A 20,125-nucleotide genomic window follows, 5' to 3' on the forward strand; every position below is an offset into this window, starting at 1 on the left:
ATATATTAGCGTTCTGGATGTACTTATCTACTACTTACAATCTAGGAGGATATAAATAAAAATTCATTGAAATCGAAATATCAAAAAATTTTTTAGAATGGTTCATAATTAATGAGCCACACTATATAAACTACGTTTCTTACAGTTACATTTATACCTGATACTCGACCCCATTTTATTACTCCTTAGAAATAGTGAAATAAAAAAATTATTGAAATTTTAAAATGGTTTTATTTATTTATACCACAATCAATTTATTTACTATTAAAAGAAATTTAGTAAAAGTTCAAGCAAAATATATATATTTATCACTATGATTATTTAGTTTAATCCGTTTGATGTAAATATCTATTTCGTTAAAAGCACTATTTGATTTCAAGGGAACCTTTAATAATCTTAAATCTATTTCTTTTATTATTTGTTGGGAATACATCATAAATTCTTTCTGAGTCAGAAAGTCTTTGTGGAGAATAATCGATTAGCTTATATCAATATTTTTTCTGTTCAAATTAATACTTTATGTAATTTAAAGAGAGCCAATAAAATATTAAATCTAAACCATGGATATTTCTCGAATCAAGAAAACGCAAATCATTCACATAATATTTTGGTATATTCATATTGAGTAAATTATAGAATTGAAGTGCTTTTAAGATTTTCTTCATATGAATAAATTATAATCAATGTGAGAACATGATTTTCTCAAAACAAGAGCGAGAATTATTTGAAATGATTCATCTAGTTTTATTTTGAAGTATGGCGCTATTAAATGAAGAATATATTTTGCTACAAACAAGAATATATATTTTTCATTCCAAATAGATATCTTCTTGCGGATATATGAGACTAGGAATTATTCAATACAAGCTGATTAGGTTCATTCCAAGTATTTACTTTTTTGTGTGCAGATTCAAGTAACAATAAATTTCGAACAAATTACATATTCGTTACTAAAAAGATGTCGGGCCTGTGTTCGTGGAAATGGAGTAATTTGTAGAAAATTGAAAGAAGAATTTGAAAATATCATTATTGTTACCGTAAAGAAGTGGCGTACTATTTTATTTAAAAAATAAGCCACCGATACCCTGTATCTCCGCCACTGGAGCATGTAAGTTCTAGGACAAGTCCTCAGATTTTGGCCAACGTTTACATAAATAAATGTGCCCAATTTCAAATTATTTCACTTACTAGTATTTAAATTATTTAAAAAAATTAAACAATTTTTTAAGTTTAATACCCTGTATCTTTTTAAGGAAGCGTCCTAGATAAAAGCTTTATAGGAAAGATTCCCCTTAAAGTTCATCAAAGAATACGAGGTTTCATTTTTAGTCACCATTTCTGAATCACCCTGTATATTAAAAATTTTGGTAAGGAGGCATTTTTTTTTTGGTCCGTAATCGTACAAATAAATAGATCTAATCGATACTATTTAGTAACTATTTATCATGTGGAATATAGGAGATATTTATAAAGGGTGGTTGATATGTATTGAAACGGTCGATTATCGCCTAAAGTCCTAAAGTAAGACAGCTGTCGAAAAATTATAAGACACAAACGATTTAGGTTTTTTTAAATATATTACAATAAAGAAAAAATAAGTATACAGGATCAGTCAAAAAGTCATGGCCAAACAAAGTTGCTTTTTCTTTAATGGAACACGCTATATATTATTCCATTATTTCAATTCTACTCGAAATTCTAAACAAAATTCATATAACACATCATGTACCTAAACTTAACCGTTTTCGAGACATCGAACTTAGAAAATCATTTTCTTATAAATTATACAAAAATATTTTAGTTTTTAGTTCATTAAGTTTATAGTCCGTCAAGTTGCCTTTGAAAGTGTCTAGCTCCATAACAATGCCGTGTCGTTCTTTTGTCTAATAGTGATTATCTTGACAGCACATGTCAAAAATACATTTAATGTGAATAATTTGCTCTTCCACATTTTGGATGTGTGGTACGGGCATGTCTAGATGAACATTTTCCTGATAAATGGATTGGACGCAGAGGGGATTTGAATGACCAGCTAGGTCTCCCGATATGACCCTGCTTGACCTTTTTCTGTGAAGTCTCAAAAAATGTAGTCTATAAAGATAAGGCATGCAATTTCTACTATTCCTCCCAACACCCCTATAAATTCAGTACAAAATTTTGTTCAACGAATTCATTTTTGTCAAAAGGTAAATGGTGAACACTTTGGTCATCTTATAAAATAGATTTCCAAAGGAAATATTTATTGTTTATTATTTTATTTTGTTTATTAAAACTTGTTTTCTCTCATTTTTTATTCTGGCATAACTATTGTTTTCATAAAATTTAATATATCCAGGACATTCATTAAAAAATACATTTTTTATGCTTTTTTATTTTCTGTAAAAAACTAATAATAAAATTAAATCATATCCATATCCTCCACCTTGTGTTATTTTCAAAATAAATATCCATAATTTGGGGCCTTTTTTCTTTTATAAATTTGAGAGTAGTATAAAGTTAATTTCAAAGTTCAATATCTCGAAAACGATTAAGTTTAGGTACATGATGTGCTATATAAATTTTGTTTAGAATTTCGGGAAGAATTGAGGAATAATATACGTCATGAATTTTTGACTGATCCTGTATATTTAACATTTATTTATTGTAATAGATTTAAAAAAATCCTAAAACGTTTGTTTCTTATGATTTACTTACTTTAGGAGATGATCGATCGTTTCCACACATATCAGCGACCCTCTATAATAATATGTTACTTTTATAGTTCTTAATGTAAAAAGGTCCATTACTTCTGTTATTAATTCTAGGGACACGGAAATCTATGAATAATAATAGAAACGATCAATTGACTATTTTACTGCTTTAAACAGAAGCAACACAGCTATTAAATTACTATTTTATGGTCTGTACTCATACAATTTTTTCTGTGGAATACATGTACCTAGTTTTTATATAGTTTCATATTTTTGAAAAAATACTGCTAATCGTTTGTTGGACTCTTAAAAAGCATCTTTTGTATCTTTACATGATTTTCCATAGATGCAAGTAGGAATAGGGCAGGATCATTGATTTTTTGAATAAGTACTCTTCATCTATGAGAATAACTTCTCTAGGGATGCCATAATGAATTTTTATAACAATCATATATAGGTTTATGAAAACCTGTATACTATGTCAGAAAGTGATCATTAACACCAGTTTTCCAGTATCGTGTGGATGTAATTGTCGGAGGCTGTCTTGTTGGCCCATTCTTCTTTGTGAGCGGGTTGACTGAAGCAATTTATCGCAAGTTCCTTGAAGAACACGGCTTGAAGAAGTATTTTGTTAAAACAGCAAATATTGTTTATGCACGCTCATTTTCGTTAGATTCCTTGGTAGTATTTAGATGTAGCATTTCATGGAATATCTAGGGAAGCAGCACAAGTGTAGCCTTCACGGTCTTCAAACAAACTTGTCTGATTTCTTTCTCTGGAGACATCTTAAACAACTGGTTTATACGACGACTAAAAATTTGCAGGAATCATCGAATCGTATTATATCGTTTTGAGAGGCAATTTGACAGACCCCATGTGTTCTTTAATCAATACGTCGCAAGATAGAAACTTGTAATAAAGTTGAAGGTTGTGATTTTCAACATTTTTTATAAATGTATTTAGAATTTTTTGAATAAATTATAAAAAAGGGAACTTATTTTCTTACTGAAAAACGGAACATTTCAGTGAAAAAAAGTTTTAAAGACACAATGAAATGAACGTTAATGGTTGGAATTTTTAGTTCTTTTTAAAGGTGGCAGATGATTAAAAATATCATTGTAGGAAAGCTTTTGATAAGACAAAGTAACATCCCAAATTGCATATTTCTATGTTTTCCCAAGTGTGAGACATAAAATAAAAATTGAACTTTTCTTTCATCCTTAAAGGGGTATCACTCCGATAGCAGATGTTTTCGGAAATAAGTTTATATAGAATTGGCTGATTACAAATTTCATAAAACCTGTTTTATGTCGAGAAGTGACCATCCGCTAAAGGCATAAAAAGATAATTTCCCGGCAAAAACCGACGTCGATTCCCCTGAGGGTTTTTAAAACCGTAACAAATTTCCACCATCCTGTACATCACATAAAATGCTTTAATCATAAAACCGAGCACGTAATAGAATTAGTGAAATAATTTAGAGGGGTATTAAAGTCCGGTTTTGCATCGGATTTTTCGCCAAATAAGGATATGAATTATTGTGGTCATATAAAGCCCGTAAAATGCGAATCCGGGTAAAAACAAACAAATTAGAAAGGTAGTTAGCGGCTCGCCATATACCATCCTATCTGATTCCTGCTAGAGGGAAAAAGTTGGTCATATAACCTAATATGCTCTCTGGGAAAAAAGTGCGCCGCTTTAAATCAACCGATAGATAGATTGTAATTTGCTAATGGAAGATCTCTCTGTCTCTTTCCTCGCCTGTTTCTATTTAATAAGCGCTGGCTTTCGTCTCGTTGTTTTTCAAACTGCGCGTTTTAATTTCATAAACGGTAATTGAAGTGAATATCGCCATCTGAAGAATAAAAAATTTAATTTATTTCGAAAAAATTAACATAATATATTTTGTTTAATTTATGGATCTGTCTGAAAGTATTATTTGCAGCATTACTTACATAGATTTTGTTTTTTGGAAAATTCATCATTATAAAACACTATATTTATTATTTATTTACACTTCCAAAGATTTTCCACTGTTAAAAGAATAGTTAACAACAATGAATGTCAACAAGTTTACTTGTGAGATTCGTATTATAAGAGACAATTTGTTATAAGTTCTTACAAGAACATGCAAAAGCATATCCATAAGATAATAATAATAATAATCATAAAAGGGCAACAGTAAATCTTTGAAATCTCGATATGTGAATGAAATTACGAAATCACATAAATCACCAAAGTGGTTGCATACCTGCTTATAGCAATCCGACTTAATTATGTGGAATATTATAAATAATAAAACACTATAAAGCAACCAAGCCTCCAATAAAATTTCACCTAATGATTTAACATCTATTTTGATGGTCTTCAAGCTTCAATGTTGTCTATATATGTATTACATTAATCATTTTATGCCTCGCATCTTCAATTTCCTTATGGTATATATGGAAACTATAAAGTCATCAATTATTGTTGATCTAAAAACCAAAAAAGCGAATGTGTTTCTGAATTGTGTAAAGAAATAATAAAATCTATTTAATTGCAAATCTTCAACCCTTAACAGTTTTAGTTAATATTATTATTTCCCAAAATATACCTATATATTTTAAAAATAAAACATTTCAACGGTTGTCCCAATATACAAAAAAGGCAATACCGATGCTCCATGAAATTACAAGTCTCGCTTCTGTTGTCCCCTATATTGCGAAAATCTTTGAAAATGTATTAGAAACTCAAATTACTAATTATTTTGGGAAATAAGATATTTTCAGATCTACCAATTTGGATTCAGGAATAATCTTTTTATGTAACTTTGGCCATAGATAAACTGATCGGTATAATTCAGTCTAGCTTTTAGCAAAAACAGTTTTTATGTTCTCAATTTTTAGATTTTTTTTAGCTTCTTAAAGTACTTATTTCGATTGGATGTTTCATGAAATCCTTGAAAACAAAATGCATTTATATGGCTTTATAATTTGCTCTAATTTAATTACATATTTAGTATCTTGCCACCATATGAAATAATAATTCTAGATCAATCTCTCTCAGTGCAGGGGTGCCACCGGGATCTATTCTTGGACCTGTACTATTCTTAATTTATATTAACGATGTAGATGACTTTTTATTAACCATTAGTTTTGTTGGCGACACAATCGGAATGAGTCATTGGTTCGTCTCTAATCAGTTAACTTCGAATACAGCTAACAGAAAAGTATAATATTGTAGTATAACAACCCTTNACCTGTACTATTCTTAATTTATATTAACGATGTAGATGACTTTTTATTAACCATTAGTTTTGTTGGCGACACAATCGGAATGAGTCATTGGTTCGTCTCTAATCAGTTAACTTCGAATACAGCTAACAGAAAAGTATAATATTGTAGTATAACAACCCTTGGTTCGACAAAAAATAAGTAAACGTAGTTGTGGCCAAGAACATGAGATCGTCATGGACTACCTACGTTGTGTGTATCCATTTTTAATTGACCGGAAGGCGCTGGCTACTAACTTTGTAGAGGGGATGTATGGTTTAATTATATAAAACAAAAGCAGAGTAAATACACCTAACCTTTATTTACATACAATTCAAATTAAACATGTGACAAATAGAAAGAACAACAAAAACATTAACAACCATTAAACATAAAAGGAGAGTGCCAGGCTCACCTAGAGCTCCTGTGGGGAAAGAGCATGGCAGAGAAACCCACGATCGTTGCTCTTACCACCCAAATATAAATACAAAACAACCGCTAACCAAAGGCATAAATTAAGAACCTTTGCTAATGATAAATAAGACCTGTCTCATTTAATGTGTCACTAAATGTCATCTGTTACCTCATATTAGTCATACACACTTCCAAGTAAAACTGAAGAGGTTTGGTGTTAGTTAGCCGGCAGAGCCGGAAGGTACTGGAGTCCCATACGGGAGGCAATCCAGCTATAGTTGAGATTTCGGAAGATCCTTCATAACACTGGAGTCCCATACGGGAGGCAATCGAGCTTAATCCAGATTCGTTCCGCACGGGCGAAAATGTTAGTAAACTCAACAAGGCTCGTATAGACGTATGACATAAAGTGAGCACAAGAAATCAAAGAACAACCTAATCATGATAAAACAAGTTAAATGTGAAACAAAGAAGTCGTTAATGCAATATCTGGGCAGTCACGACAATATACATATTTTAACATGTAATAAATAATGAGCAATCTATAATAATAATTGTAACAATTTTATATTAGAAAAATATACGCCCCTGAGCGTAAGACAATGAAGGCTAAACATATACAGAATTATTATCATGAAACATCTATATTTTACGTATAACGTAATCGTGGCAAAAACAAGTTAGATGTGAAACAAAGAAGTCGTTATTGTAATGTCTGGCAATCAGGACAATACATATATTTTTAACATGAAATAAATAATGGGCAAACTTTAAGTATAATTATAACAATTTTACCTTGGAAAAATATATGCCCTTGAGCATAAAGCAATGGAAGCTAAACTTACAAAGAATTATTATCATGAAACATCTATAATCATCACAATCATAAGATTATATAGAACAATTAACAACAAAGTACTTAAAGAATATTACCTGCTAACTAATAACACTTTAAACAATTAACTTTTCACTACTTTGACACACTGCCCGCCGATCGTCTTGCTACCTATCTGCACACTGTTCTCACTTCAACTGCCTATCTTCGACTATTTAGGCTTCCTTCCAGAATTTCCTACCTAAGTACCTGTTTTTTGTGCTTCCTTCTATCGACCGTTAATATTACTTTTTCATTATTATACAATACCTATGTAACAGGTGACGTCGAAGTTGATAAGATAAGTACGGTTTTGCACAATATAGAGGGTTCCTCACGATAAGTGGCCTATTAAACGTTTCAGATGAACCAAAGACAATATGACTGAAATTTTGTTTACGGGGGTTATCAGACATGTTCTCTTCAGTGAAAATAATGCCATCAAAGTAGCACTTCCGGTCATACCGGAAGTAGCTGTCAACTTCGTTATTTTAAATGGAACACCCTATATATTATTACATTATCGACAAGATAAATTAAAAATAAGTCAAAATTGTTAAAGCTTCCCTGTACCTGTATTTAACAATTTTAATAATCGATATTTTATAAAAATTTTGACAGATGCAAGCGTTTCGAAAATTCCTTATATCTTTCTTCGTTCTAGGAGCTTTCACTTGCTTTTCGGAATACACAAAGAACATAAGATGCACTAGCTTCCGCTATCACAAGTACCTGAAGAAAATTATACTGTGTCTCATTTTTCACGTTACATTTTGAAAACTTAAAACCGACAAAACTTTTTAGATTCAAATGGAACACCCTGTATTTTTCTGTGTCATAATATAGAAAATCAAATTCTCTTTTCACCGATATAGGCATTATAGGGGTTACAGTTTCAATTTTCTCAGATATTTGCAGTTTACTTACATTTTCAATAATATTACGTTAAAATATCATCAAATGTTACATGTACCACATAGTTTAGATATTTAAAATTTTTGAAAGAAACAATCGATTTTTCTTAAGGGCCCCATATTCTTTAAATAGTGTTTTCCGCAAAGACAAATAATTTCAAACATTTAATAACTGAATAATCTAAAGCTTATCAAATAATAGGAATGTTATGTCATGCCACCTGAGTATTTTCAAAGACGCCGCAGTAAAACGAATAAACAGGTGCAAAAAACGATCAAACCATCAAGGTTTTAGGTACTGAAATCTACGAAAATACTAACTTTTTTATATATAATTCCACATGTAAATATTCTTATAACATTTACTTGCTTAGTCCTACATATAAAATTGTTTACTTTTATTTATAAGTACNCATGGCTTTTTCTGCATTTGACCTTCAAATGACCTTGACCTTGTGGAGCTTAGCTGACCTCAGATTCGGATTGTCCGACCTCAAAAACATATCCATGATTTTTTCAGATTTTTTCATGGCTTTTTCTGCATTTGACCTTCAAATGACCTTGAACCTGACGTGATGGAGGTTAACTGACCCTCTCATCGTAATCAGCTACCCCAAAAACCCCTTGTAGCCTATACCGATTACGGTGTTCCCGCTTAGATCAAATGTTGATCTGTGTTATTGTTGATCTAAAAACCAAAAAAGCGAATGTGTTTCTGAATTGTGTAAAGAAATAATAAAATCTATTTAATTGCAAATCTTCAACCCTTAACAGTTTTAGTTAATATTATTATTTCCCAAAATATACCTATATATTTTAAAAATAAAACATTTCAACGGTTGTCCCAATATACAAAAAAGGCAATACCGATGCTCCATGAAATTACAAGTCTCGCTTCTGTTGTCCCCTATATTGCGAAAATCTTTGAAAATGTATTAGAAACTCAAATTACTAATTATTTTGAGAAATAACATATTTTCAGATCTACCAATTTGAATTCAGGAATAATCTTTTTATGTAACTTTGGCCATAGATAAATTGATCGGTATAATTCAGTCTAGCTTTTAGCAAAAACAGTTTTTATGTTCTCAATTTTTAGATTTTTTTTAGTTTCTTAAAGTTTCTTAAAGTACTTATTGTATGTTTCATGAAATCCTTGAAAACAAATTGCATTTCTATGGCTTTATAACTTGCTCTAATTTAATTACATATTTAGTATCTTGCCACCATACATCAATATGAAATAATAATTCTACATCAATCTCTCTCAGTGCAGGGGTCTATTCTTGGACCTGTACTATTCTTAATTTATATTAACGATCTGTAGATGACTTTTTATTAATCATTAGTTTTGTTGGCGACACAATCGGAATGAGTCATTGGTTCGCCTCTAATCAGTTAACTTCGAATAGAGCTAACAGAAAAGTATAATATAGAGGGTTCCTCACGATAAGTGGCCTATTAAACGTTTCAGATGAACCAAAACTCTGAAATTTTGTTTACGGGAGTTATCAGACATGTTCTCTTCAGTGAAAATAATGCCATCAACGTAGCCACTTCCGGTTATACCGGAAGTAGCTGTCAACTTCGTTATTTTAAATGTTACACCCTATATATTATTACATTATCGACAAGATAAATTAAAAATAAGTCAAAATTGTTAAAGCTTCCCTGTACCTGAATTTAACCATTTTCTAGATAATTGACATTTTATAAAAATTTTGACAGATGCAAGCGTTTCGAAAATTCCTTATATCTTTCTTCGTTCTGGGAGCTTTAACTTGCTTTTCGGGATACACAAAGAACATAAGATGCACTACCTCCCCCTATCAAAATTACCTGACCAAAATTATACTAAGTGTCCCATTTTTCACGTTACATTTTGGAAACTTAAAACCGGCAAAACTTTTTAAATTCAAATGGAACACCCTGTATCTTTCTGCATCATATTATAGAAAATCAAATTCTCTTTTCACCGATATAGACATTTTAGGGGTTACAGTTTCAATTTTTTCAGATATTTGCGGTTTACTTATATTCTCAAGAATATTTCGTTAAAAATATCATCAAATGTGCCTCGAAAGGCAAATATTGGTACTATCATTCAGTATTCTACAAGTATCAAGGTATTTGATCGATAAGAAAAATGCAGAATAATTATTCTGGTCTCAATTTCAGAGATGATTGTGGGAAAACTTTCATCGACTTATTTTAACACTTGTGTACCTATATATTTTCTGACATGCGCCACTAATTTAATAATGAATACGTATTAAACTTTTACCTACAGAATGTGTTTAGAAGTGTGAAAAATTGTAATGTTGTTATTTGAAATCTCTTAAATTATCAAGCTTTTCAGATTTATTCAAGACAATTTGTTTCTTTTGTTTATATTTATTGATCGGTTTGTGCGAAGCAAATATCTTTGGAACAGATGACTATAGGAAATTTTTCAATTTTGACAAATAATGTAATTAATAATTGGCTTTAAAATGGAGTAAAACATTTTTTATACGACTGCCTTGCAAAAGGGGGTTTTGCGCACGGAAAACACGCTCTGAAAACGGTATTTTGCACACGCCGTGTGCTAAACATTTTGCACACGGTTATGTCATCTTTGCACACGCGTCTCCAGATTGTGATTTTTGTTTGATGTTGTCACCCAAATTATGCAATGTTTCAAGTTGGCTGAGTTTCATAGCAACCGTCACGGCTCCTTTATTTTGTTGATTAGATACTTCAAAAATTGTTGAATTCCCGAAGTTTGGGTGTGAAAATGTGTGATTCTGAAGAGATTTTACAGAAAGCAAGCGAAATATGTTCGGAACTGCTGCCCACAAAATCCAGAAGCAGGTATGAAGCTGAGTTAAGCCGATTTATGGACTGGCGACTAGCCAAAAATGTCCAAACTTTCTCAGAAAACGCAGTAATGGTGTATTTTGAAGAACTATCTAAGAAATATAAATCTTCGACGTTGTGGACGATTTTTTCGATGCTCAAGTCAACGTTAAGTGCCAATCACAACATAGATCTTGGAAGCTATAAAAAGTTGCAAGCGCTAATCAAACGAAAATCCGAAAACTACGTCCCAAAGAAGTCCCAAATCCTCACAGAAGATGATTTTTGCCGGTTTTTGACGAAAGCATCAGACGACAAATATTTACTTATCAAGGCGGTGGTGGCAGTTGGACTATCTGGGGCATGTCGAAGGGAGGAATTATGTTATCTCAAAATAGAAGACACCAAAGATTTCGGCAGTGCTATGCTGATTAAACTGAAGAATACAAAAACAAAGGTACCAAGGTGTTTTACAATTACAGGAAACCTTTACACTATCTTAAAAAAGTACTGTGCTCTTCGTCCTCCTAATCTGAAGACAGGCAGGTTTTTTTTAAACTATCAAAACGGAAAATGTTCAAGCCAAAACGTTGGCATCAACAAAATTGGAAACATGGCTAGGGAAATCGCCAAGTTTTTGATGCTAGAGAATCCAGAAAGTTACACGGGACATTGTTTTCGGCGTTCATCGGCCACAATTTTAGTCAATTCTGGCTCAAATCTGCTTGCCCTCAAACGCCATGGAGGGTGGAAATCCAGTACAGTTGCCGAAGGCTACGTTGATGACTGTTTGAGAAATAAAATGGAAGTTTCGAAAAAGATAGAGTCTTCAGTGTCTTCTGCTGCCACAGAACCAGAACAACGATCGTCTACTGGAATACAACAAGAAAACAACGACCGCACGCTGAAAAACTGCACTAAAAACACGACACCAAAAATATTCTTTATTACCGAAAACAAGGTGCACAATAATACTGCTTTTCCCAACGTAACCTTGAAGGAATGTTCAAATGTTACCATCAATATTAAATATTAGTTTCTTTTGTTAATGCTTTAGCAATTTTCTTAATAAAAACGAGTTAAATTAAAAGTTGTATTTAATTTATTTTGTTAATGCGTTGGCAATTTTAGTAATAAAAACGATTTAAATAAAAATTAGATTTGTGTGGTCTCTGTTTGCAGTCGAATAAAAAGTATCGTAAAAAACTCGTTTGAAAACCTCTTTGCACACTCGCTCGACTTGTGGATGTGGACCTCGCCTTCGGCTCGATCCACCAATATGTCTCGCTCGTGTGCAAAGAGTCGTTTTCAAACCTTCTTGTTTAATATACTATAGTAATGTCGCGAGCGGCTTCTCAATGTTCCTGTTACAGTATGTACTTGAAGACATTCTAATAGAAATACTTGAAGACATTCTAATAGAAATATGCAGATTAAATACAATATTTTTGTCTTTATAGTTATTTGACAAGCAAGTAAATGTTTGGTCTGATAAACAAAGTAAAAGTGCTCAAAACAATTAAATTTTGTAAAGTACATTTATGAGACTACTACCTGTTTCTAATTACAACTTAACATAAAATTCAATTGTCAAGAGATTCTTGATATGGACAATTAGCTCAAAAAGTTGAAGTAAATGACCAGGATATTAACGTAGTAGAACAGCGCTCTGGAAATATCTTCAACGCATCAGTTTTAAATTTAAAAAAGTGGAAAAAAGGCAAGCGATTTAAATACCAGAAAATAACCGAACTTAATTTTATTTAATTTTGTTATTAATTTTATACATTAATTACTGGTCCTTGTCTCCTTCAAAGTACTCCCCTTCCCTATTCGCACACTTTTCCTAGCGCTGTTTTCATTTCGCGAAGCAGTCCTGGATAGTTTCATTTGAAATGGCCTTTAATGTCTGTGCCGAACTTGCTTTCAGCCTTTCAGCACTGATTTTAATTTCAGAAATAAGAAAGAGTCGTAAGTAGCCAGGTCTGGTGAGTGAGGAGGGTGAGGGAGGACAGTAATCTGATTTTTGGCACAAAACTGACGAATTGACAAAGCTGAATGTGCGGGCGCTTTGCAAAGTGCAAGAATTATGAGTTGTCTCGTCACAACTCTGGTCTCCTTTTGCGGATTTTGCCAGTTTAACTAAAAGTAAAATAAATTGGATGGATTTTTAAATAATACGCCCTACAAATTGTTGTCAGACGAATTCTGTGTGGATTAAATAAACTTTTTTAAATAGGTACTAATCATAACAGGTGCGTTATTATACCCATCATGACGTTTTTAGTCTATCCTTTTACTACATCCACGCGCTTGGATTAATTTATTTTAAATATCATCACGATTTCAAAAGCAGGTCATACTATTGTACTCGTACCACTCAAATATTAAAGAAATGTCATATTTTCGTAATTTCAAAGCACAGTACAGCTTCATTACTTCTGTATTTAGCTTGTAGATAATTAACGAATACCTAAATTAATTACTAAATGTTTAAAACTTTAATACACTTCAGGTGTTGTGAGTATTTATTAATTTACTTGTACAAAAGATTACGTTTAAAATGATGTTTATTTATAGTTGTAAGGTTTCTGGGTTACTCACAATTTTAGGAGTTAAATATATTTATTGCAAATTACACTTCGATCGAAAGTTGTGGCCGAAGTTAATGTATTATGGACTATATTCTTACCACTTGTGACCAATGTCAACAATTTTCCAATTTTTTTATATTCAGGTATTTTCAATGCCTTCAAGATTTTTAAAATGAAATAAGAACTTTAAACTTTATAAAAATATACCCCGTACTATGTAATAATGGAAACGGGGTTGAAAGTGATATTGATTAAGACTACGTAGTCAAATTTTTAATAAAAAAAGTCATGAAACATCCAAAAAATTGCTCCCAAAAAAAAAGTCGCAGCAGGCCGTTACCAAATGATTAGGTACATTCTAAAATTATTTTTAATTCGTTTTGTATTTTATAAATAAAATATTACGAGCTTTCTGTCCATTACAATTTTATAAACTATATTTTTACCAGATTTAATCACCTTTGTCAGTAATTACTTAATTTTTCATTTTCCGAAATTTGTCTCCTAGACCTATAGTATCAAATTGAAACAAAATGTAATATATTTAAAAAATATTTAAGACTTGTCTATATAAAGAAATATTTAGCATTATAAAATTGAGTAAAGAGTTTTAAGTGATGCTGATTATGGTTATGTGCCACATTTTTAATAAACAATTATTCTAATATTTCTAATGTTTATATTATGCACATAAGTCCAAAAACGAATATTGTTATATAGACACGAGGGAGTTTTTGCACAAATTATTTGATGATAAGGCACAAAGTTGATAATCTGAGATGATTATTCATATTTAATCATATCAGAACCTGTAATTTATGAGAAATGTTATCTCTGCATCGAATGCCAAATATGTACCTTAGACATGAATTCCGAAACATCTGCATTCTGTTTTTAGTGGAGACATCAATAAATGAATAATAAACAGAGGCACATTATACAAATTTTGAGAAGGGTTCCGCAAAGTAGCGTTCTTATTCTTACGGACAAATAATTTTTATGTCGATAGAGCATTTTTAAAGTCATGTATGATTTCTGTATGTACTTACTAACTTGTGAACAAAATTTAAAATGTATTGTCAAAACTCAGACCTAAGTTAGAAGTATTCTGAACTATAGGGACAAAAGTGTCATTAATCACAACCACAAAATTATCGGAGATTTCAGATATTGCTAATTTATTACCAAACAAAATTAACTTTGATTCTAATAGATTAAAAAGTAAGGAATGTTCTTCTGATCTTTGGTAGGCAATTTTGAGATCTGAAATAATTTTATTCAATGCCTCATCGCAGTCAAATTTATCGAAAGATAAATGCACTTGTGTATCGTTAGCGTACCTGTGCGGGCTATAATATTTCAAGCTTTTACAGAGATTACTAGTATATACACAACATAATAGGGGTCTTAGAATAGCTCCTTGAGGGAGACCTATTTTAAGCAAGCTCACATTTGACAATCCATTTCCAATTTTAACGCTTTGCGTTCAATTTCCTATGTAACTAGACATTAAACTAATCGCATTTTCACCTGATCCAATAAAATGAATATTGCATGCAATAAGCAAATGATGTTTGATGATGTATTTGCGTTTTTTAACTCGTTATTTGTATTCTATCCGCTAACTGGATTATTCTGTGGTATGGTGTATTAATAAAGAAATACATGAATGAATAAGTACATTTTAACAATTTTTGACGTTCAAATGAAGCCCTTTAACTTTGAAAGAATGAACTAAGAAAATATTTTTTGTAGATCTAAATGTTGTCGATATTAGGTACTTTTATGTTCCTCTAATCAAAAGTGCCATACACGATAAAATAAGTGTGCAAGTACTGGATGCAGAAGTTCAGCGTAACAGGGAAACTTAGGTTGTAGTGGGGACGTGTAATTTAATAACAACCCTAGAGGCTTCGGTGGTGCTCCATTGATCTTTCTCAATACCTCTTATTGAATCAATAAAGAAATGATCACAGAATGTGTTGCTCTACACACCAGACACAAATCTAATTTGTAATTCTAGGAGACTTATTTGTAGCACTTGTGAGGAGGAGAATTTAATATAGTCACATGTAAAATAAATGAATAAATAATTTCTAAACAAACTTCAAAAACTTACTAGAGCTTCGCTGAAGCTAAACTGAATGAGATTTTTAAAGGATGATGTCATTATGTTTCACTCTATGTATTGTTTAAGTCCTAAAATGGGTATGTAAATACCTAAGCGATAAAATCAATACGTATTGACTTAAATACAGACTAAGTCAAGTTTTGTGTAGTCAAATTGCGATACATGATCTCATTCTCAAAAAAAAGTTTATACAGTTTATACAAGGTGTTAACGAAATAAGTACTCAAAATTGGAGAGTATGTAAAACATCTCGAAATATGATGAAAACTTTAGTAAAGTTTTTGTCAGTGGCGGCCCCTAAGGGGGATACAGCCCCTTGAAGGGGTAACTCAGGAAACAGTTTTTATTGCATGACTTCAAAACGGTCTAATATTAAATCGCGAAATATTGGGGTTATATTACTATTTATATGCTTAATAATCGGCATAATATGCACATCAAAATTTGCTACAGGGGCGTAAGAAAATGCGGGACCATGGGTCAAATTTTACAATTTTTTTTGTACGCAAATTTTTTCTGCTTCCTGAACCGAAATTATGAAAATTTATCATATTTTGCATAAAACTCTTGTTAGATTTTAATAGCATGAGTCGTCTTATAGTAAAATCCATTTCAATAATTGTTTTTGATATTTTTTGATTTTCAAATAAAAATAATACCTAGTAATAACATTTTATTATTGAAAATTATTTATGTTACTGTTTACTACAAAACTATCTACTTAACTGTGATATTAAACCTTGATTTAGTAACAGTTACACAACAACTACAATAACGATAATAATAGTACAAATGGAAATTTAAATAAAAATAGTAATTTTCTCATAGCACAATTTGATACATTTATTTTGCAGTAGGAATTTTTGAGCGAGTAATGAATTATTGAAATGGATTTTACTAGAAAATGGTTCATGCTATTAAAATCTAACAAGAGTACCTTTTTTTATGCAAAATATGATACATTTTCATATTTTCGGTTCAGGAAGTATAAAAAATAGCAAACAAAAAAAAATTGTAAAATTTGCCCCATGATCCCACATTTTCTTAGGCCCCTGTAGCAAATTTGATTTGTATATTATACCGATTATTAAGTATATAAATAGTAATATAACCCCAAAAATTTCCTGATTTAATATTAAACCGTTTTGAAGTTATGAGATAAAAACTGTTTCCCGAGTTACCCCTTCAAGGGGCTGTATCTTCCTTACTGATAAAAACTCTACTAAGGTTTTCATAATATTTCGACCTGTTTTACATACTCTCCAATTTTGAGTACTTATTTCGTTAACATCTTGTATAATAAGTCGTAAAATGCTTTGTTATCAAGATAGAGTATTGAACAAGTATGTTGTGTATGATAAATGTAGTTATATTAGGCCGAAATTTCACCATAGCATCTAGGACAACCTCAAAGGGCGGAAATCCGGATGGGTTGAGACAGCCAGCACCAATATTATCTCTGAAACAGAATCTGTCTAGAACTGAAGCTCAAACCATGAAAGAACTGAAAGAAAATGAATAAATTATCATAAATAAAGCAGTGGCAACTATAATTTTGAGAGTATAATCTAAAGTGAGAACCTATATATCAAGAACAACCCAGTAAAGAAAGTTGAAAAACCGGTATCTCTGCGACTCGAGTATCCAACATTCCCAAGGGCAAAGAGGCTTTTCAAGAACACTTTAACTTTACTGTATTCCAAATATGCACAAACTAAATTTCCTCACTCGTCTGGTACGCTTCACAACAAATTAGCGATCTGGTGTCAAAAACTCTGGGAACTTTATTGACAAGATTAAAGGAATCAACTGAATTTAGATGATATCCTGATATTAAAGAATCTTTGGAAGAACTGGAAGGCTTATCATCACAGATGACAAGAGTGAAATACAGACTTGGCAAAAGTGTGCACCAGATGGACTTCTACTTTGTGAATCAATTTTATGAGCAAACTGAAGGAGTAGCTCTGGGGTTACCCCTGTCCCTCTGGCGAATAACATTCATGGGACCCCCATAAAGAAGCCCTGGAGTCAACAACTCAAAGGACGAAGTGTTGGTCCAGATATCTTGACACCAGATGTAATATTCTATGAATGCAAAGAGCATAGAAGGATTCCACCACAGCCATGGAATGCATCTGAACTTTAACTTCACCATAGAGATGGAAGAAAATGGTAGTACCATTTACAATGCTCCAAGCAAGAAAGGGGCAGCTTTTCTCAAGAGATCTTATTCAAGGCCCCGTGTATACGCATTCTTTGCACATGCGGAATATATGTATATAATATAAGTAGTATATACTGGACAAACAGGAAGTCACATCACTACGAAGTTAAAGAAGTGTCACTAACATGTCAATAACGTGAAAAATCAGCAGTTGGGAAGCACGGGATAGATATTGGACCGCGATAGACCTAACTAATACCGTAATTCCGGTGAGAGACACATTTTGGGATAAAACTCTATGGAGATGTATTAGAAATCCCTAAGAATGGAGATACGTTCAATTGAGAAGGGGCTAGAAGCTTCGAGCATATAATATTGGAGGTAGCATGCCATTGGAGCATTCATTTCCAACCAATCGCGGCGTGCTAGAGTGAGACAGCATGTACTGAGATACTGTCTGTCTTTCTCGCACACTCAGCTACACTTTTTGCAATGGCATGCTACGTCCAGTAGTATATTCTCGAAGGCTAGAAGTACCTGGACCTAGAAAGGTCCGGAACGACACGAGCTAATGGTTACAAGTCATGCGCCGGAACGCATTGGACCAGTGCACACAACCAATATAAATACCAATCAGAGGACGTAATCTCCAATTTACGGGAAGAGCTAGCCAGCCCAAACGTTGTTCCACCATACAGTGTAGGAATAAAAAAATGCATGTATTTAAAAATATCTCTTCAGATGTTTGATGTATATTGATCAACATTGATGTTTAGACTTAATTGGTTATCGTTGAATTTGTATACAAATATGTTAAGCAGTGACGGAGATACGGGGGGTTCTTTGCCAACCTTGGATTTTTATTGGGCTTGGTTTTTTGGAAATTTTATAGGTGTATTTAATGTCTGTTGGTGTAGATATTTCTAACAAAAAATATGTTTGTACGAAAAACGAGCCTCCCTTTGTATTTTGTTTTTTTTATCAAATTTATATTGAAGATATGTCTTTATAAAGTAAGTCTATGCAAAATTTTAACTTAATATAAAAACAGCAGGTTTAATCATACTTTAATAAATTTTTATTTGTACACCCCGTATTTTGACAAAGAAACTCCTAAATGAAAAACAGCAAATCTCATTATTTTCACCTAAGGAATCTGTGGTTAATGGCTTAGATAAATAAAGTTTTTGTAACATCCTGTATATCAAATAATCTGATGCAGTTTAGGAATACTTTTGCAATCAATTTAATTTTCTATCTAGAAAAAAATTAATAGTTTTTGTGAATATTTGGAATATTAAGAATACGTATTGTTCTGAATTTCAAACGTTGATTCTTAATCGAATTTTCAAAACCCTTCTGCAAAAATTATCGATACGCCTTTGATTTTAATATTTTAAAAGTGGTTAGCATCCGTGACAACGTCGGCAGATATACGAATAATAGATCCAGCAAGCTGTTGACCCATTTATCAACCTCCGATTCTGCTAAAAGTTTCTTATAAAGCCTTGTATTAAATTAGACGCAAGTAACGGTGCGGCAAACTGTTAATTAAATCACCAACTAATTGCAAACCTGCTCTCTCCCATAGTAGAACGGACTAAGGCAAAGGAAGAGCAACTTGTCAGTAATTATTAATTAACAGCACGCTTTCAGCCAGCTTTCTGAGCTTTTACCGGCTTCTCTCAAGCTTTACGTCTAGAGCGGAATATGTTTATATGAAGGGCGGGCGGTTTTGGTCCTTACAGACGCGATCATAGAGCACAGAGGGTTCTTAGCAGCATGTGTAATAGAGGTTATATTTCACGGAGAGCCTGCAATATACTATAAAGATTTCGAACAATTTCTCATTAAGAGCAATAAGCTACCAATTGTCATTTATTTTGTACGCAATTGTGAAGGTCTTGTCTGTGCTGAGCTGCTACGAAATTTAGTCAAACATGTCAAATAAACGAGGATAATTATTCGTTTGAAATGCCTTTACAGCGCGTAATTATTTTGATTTATTTGTGAATAATTGCTGGTGTACAAATAGTGTCAAGGCGAGTGTACTTTTCAGTATTGGAACAGTTGACATGGCGACTGTATTGTAGCACGTTAAATGTCAAAAAATGGGAAGTATTAATTATTTCTAGAAACGTTTTCTCGGAATAAATTAATTTTTGTAAAGAGATGAAGTGATGCTTTATTAACATGAAACGAGAATAGAAATGGGGTTGTCCCACTGTCGAAATTAAATACATTTTACA

This window comes from Anoplophora glabripennis, unplaced genomic scaffold (genome assembly GCF_000390285.2).
Source record: "Anoplophora glabripennis isolate ALB-LARVAE unplaced genomic scaffold, Agla_2.0 scaffold94, whole genome shotgun sequence".
NCBI classification, from domain to species: Eukaryota; Metazoa; Arthropoda; class Insecta; order Coleoptera; family Cerambycidae; genus Anoplophora; species Anoplophora glabripennis.